This window comes from Lactuca sativa, chromosome 5, assembly GCF_002870075.4.
Source record: "Lactuca sativa cultivar Salinas chromosome 5, Lsat_Salinas_v11, whole genome shotgun sequence".
In the NCBI taxonomy this organism is placed as follows: Eukaryota; Viridiplantae; Streptophyta; class Magnoliopsida; order Asterales; family Asteraceae; genus Lactuca; species Lactuca sativa.
Window position 1 is genome coordinate 5,348,802 of NC_056627.2, and position 4,565 is coordinate 5,353,366.

The following is a 4,565-nucleotide window of genomic DNA, read 5'->3' on the forward strand; positions in this document are numbered from 1 at the left end:
GCAACCCGTAGACATGACGGGAGTAGACCGCAAGGTCATCGAACATAGCTTAAACATTTTGTCGGGAAGTGTCCCAATCAAACAAAAAAAGAGGGGGCAAGCGGGCGACGAGAAAGCAATCAACGAGGTAGTCTCAACGCTGGTAGGCGTTAGCATTCTTCGGGAAACAAATTTTTCCACCTGGATAGCTAACCCCATGATGGTAAAGAAACATGATGGGTCGTGGCGAATGTGCATCGATTACTCCGACCTAAAGAATGCATGCCCAAAAGATCATTACCCCCTCCTAGAGATAGACCAAAAGGTTGAATCCTTAGAAGGCTGTCACACCCCAAAATCGAGAACGGCGGAAACGTTCTGGGGCGGAGGACGTCATGTAATGTATCACAACAATGTAAAGTAGTAAACAAGCAACAACATCATCCATTGCATTAATAGTATAATTTTAAATTACAAGTGTATTCTTTCATAGTATAAGACAACATGATAACTAATCAAAATAAAAGAGGAGTCTTGATTTCTCCGTCTTCACAAAACCTGGTCGTCGTACCTGTCTATTTGTGACCTGAGAATACAAGTTATTTTGAAAGCGAGTATCAGCAATAAAGCTAGTGAATTCATAAGTATTAATGTGTCTTTGATTTGTAAAACTTGTAATGAAAGTCTTGACGTCGTTTTGAAAGAAAGTTCGTATAAGTATGTAAAGGTTTGTAAGTAATGGAAAGCGTTTGAATAACCCTAGAAATCCCTATGATCCCTATAAATGAAGTCTTCTACCAAGACCCTACTGTTTTGAAAGTAGTCTTCTACCAAGACCCTACTGTTTTGAAAGTAAGCATCTCTATAAATGTGATGGTTTTTCCCTGTTTAACTATTAGTATAAAACTACAGTATACCTCATCGTTTATGTGCATGAGTCACATTATAAAGGTAATAGGGAAATTAGTTATCTATATCAAATATATCCTACCTCGTCGGTCATGTGAATGTGTCACAAAGTAAAGGAATAAATAATATAATGACCTAAGTATTATCCTTTTGTACTAGGATAACTAACAGTGTTAACTTAAGACATTTGTAGATGTACATTTACCTCTGTAGCTAACAGCTGGGTGTAGGAATAGTTAGTCCCTTAAAGTATAGCTATAATGGTATCAACCGAAGACATTCGTAGATGTGCATTTACCTCTGTAGCTAACAGAGGTTCTAGGAATGGTTAGTCCCGCAAAGTATCCTTTGGAACGAGGATATAAAGTCCAATCTATCTCGTCGATTATGTGTTTGTATCACAAAGTAAAGATAAGAAGGAGAATTATATATAACAGTATCTACACATATAATATGTAATAGTAACTTGCCATATGACATCTACGTAAAAGTATTCATGTAAACATACTCATGTAAGCATATCTATGTAAACGTACTCATGTATCATGTAATGTACTCATGTATCATGTAATGTACTAGTATAGACTCATGAATGAACTGACTCTTGTGTGATTCCCTGTACTTGGAATAGTAAGTGGTATCTCCTAACTATACCTATAATAGTTACTAACCATGTACGTGTATAACCTGAACTATGCCTTTGCTACCCAAAGGTACTGAATTAACTGAGGAAAAATTTTATGTCTCTATATGTATACATGATATATAACTGATAGTTAAACGACCTTCGGACAGATACCTGATACCCTACCAGACCACATCCCAACGGGGAAAAGGAAATAAAGCGGGTTAGCCTTCCTAAGTCTTTTAAACACTATTTATATAACTATACCTATACAGGCATGCAATTGACAATATAAAAGCATATAAGAAGTTTTATAAAACCTTTGAAAAAGATTAATACCTAAGAAAATATCGACTTGATGTCAGTTTATAAAACGGTTTGGAAGTATTTGTTTGACAAAAACAGTTTAAGTATAAAGGAACCTTTGTTTGAAACACAATGTAACAGGGTCTGAAATGAACATACAGTGTTTAATAAACAGTTTAATAAAGTGTTTTAAACACCTAAAAATGTTTAAGATAAACATTTGAAGAAATCTGATTGGTAAAACAGTTACATAAAGTAACGTCATTTACATGTTAGTTATTAATCACATGTGATTGATATAATAACTAAACATGATTCAACTTGTATTCCCCCCCCCCTATAAAGCATTTATAAACATTTAACAACATTTAAAAAGGTTAATTCAAGGGGGTATGAACTCACTTGATTGATTGGGAGAAAGCGAGATGATAATCGAGCAGAACTTCGACTTGGAAAAGTTGATTTTCTCGGGAATCTCGGGAACTTCGGGAGTCTCGGGAACACAAAACCTTTCTTCGGAACTTGAAGGTGAAAACTGGGGATTTGGGAGGGCTTCGGGGGCTTAAACGCAGAGTTTCAGTGCGAGAAAGAAGAGAACTGAGCAATGGAACTCGGAGCCCTTGAAATCTATTTATAGGGCCATTTTTTGAGTGCCACGTCGTGGCAGAGGGTGTGCCACGTCGTGGTGAGTCAGCCTTATCCTCTTCTGTTGATTGGACGCTCTCAGTCACTGGTCGGGTCGCGGCGAACTATGCCACGTCGTGGCAGACCTGACAGCCTTGGATTTTGGGCCTCAAACTTGTAAAATCCGTAACTTTCGCGTACGAGCTCCGTTTTCGACGTTCTTTATATGCACGCGTAGGTGAGAATATACTCTACAACTCTCGTTTAGACTTCATCATCTAATTTTGAATTTATTTTTAATTATTTATTTTTAACGGGCCGGGACACGAAAAGTCCGTTAAAAATCCATAACTTCTTCATCCGATGTCCGTTTTCGTCAGACTTTTCACCGTTGCGCTACTATTGTTGAGATCTTCGATTCTCATTTAGTTTGTTTTGGTCAAAAGCCTCTCGAGCTCTATTTCGACTTTTTAGCTGTCTACTGCTATATCCGGATCTTGGAAAAATCATAACTTCCTCATACGAAGTCAGATTTGGACGTTCTTTTTGTGTACGCTCATGGTTTAATGATATCTACAACTTTCATTTAGATACTTAAGGCTAAAAACCATTGTATTGAAACTTCGTGTTTTTCGTTTAATCGGTGTTGCCCGTTTTGTCAGAAATTTTAGAATGGTCATAACTTCTTCGTTATAACTCAGATTTTTGTGTTCTTAGTATTTCTATAAACCTTGACACATTATCTAGCATAATAGATATCCATATAGAGACTTTTTCACATCTTTTTTTTTTGAAGTTAATTTCATTATATCAAACGTGGTTACAATACTTGACTTTTTAGGCCATTACATAGAGTCGAAATATCGGGTTGTCACAAAGACTTCCAGCTTAAGTGCTTCCTAGATGCTTACAAAGGCTATCATCAAGTCCAAATATGCAGGGAAGATGAAGAAAGGACAACATTCCACACTGATCGTGGCACATTTTGCTACTAAAAAACTCTGTTTGGGCTCAAAAACGTTGGGGCAACATACCAACGCTTGATGGACAAAGTCTTTGCCGGCCAAATCAGTAGGAACATCGAGGTTTACGTTGTCGACATGGTTATAAAAAGCTGTCACGAAGCAGCGTTACTTTGAGACATTAAGGAAACCTTCCGGGCCCTGACACAAGCATAGATGAAACTTAATCCAGGAAAGTGTACCTTTGGAGTAGAAAAGGGCCAATTCCTAGGTTACCAGATAACCAAAGAAGGAATTGCACCAAACCAGGCCAGGATTCAGGAGTTCCTCAGCTCTAAGCCCCCCTCCCCCCAGCTTGAAAAGGGTTCAGGAGATCAACGGGAGATAGACCCTTAAACTTCTAAAGGAAGCCTTCCACTCTTCCACTCCCTAAAGGGTTGCATCGACAAAAACAAATTCAAACGAACAGCAGGGGCCGATAGAGCCCTACAACGTCTGAAGGAAGCCTTACAGCAACTCCCGGTCATAGCGAGCCCCCTACCAGTAGAGACCTTGCAGATGTACTTGGCAGCATCTGGCGAGTCCATATCGTTGGTGCTGACAATCGAAAAGGACCCGAAGCAACTGTTGATACACTTCGTGAGCAGAGCATTGTAGGGCCCAAAGCTTAATTATCCAATTATAAAGAAATTAGTCCTCGTACTAATTTATTCAGCCAGACGCGCCCGATGCTACCTCCAGGCTCAGAAGGTCGAGGTTCTAACCAGCTTCCCAGTAAAGCAAATCCTCCTAAGACCGGAAAACTTGGGACGACTGGTGAAGTAGGCCATCGTTCTAAGAGAGCATGACATAGATTACTGACCACGATACGACATTAAAGATCAAGCTCTAGCAGACTTCCTGGTAGAAATCCTTGATAAGCTCAAAGGGTGTCGCCGGCTGTGTCAATAGATCCCTCGGACCCTGAAGCAAACAAGGAAATACGGGAGTTGCATATTGACGATGCTGCAAGCAAGGAAGGATCTAACACGTGTTTGATCCTCAAGAACCATGGTGGTGATGAGATCACGTATGCTCTAAGATTCAACTTCCAAGTCTCCAACAATGAGGCTGAATATGAAGCACTTCTCGCGGGCCTTCGCCTGGCACGAGAGGTGAAA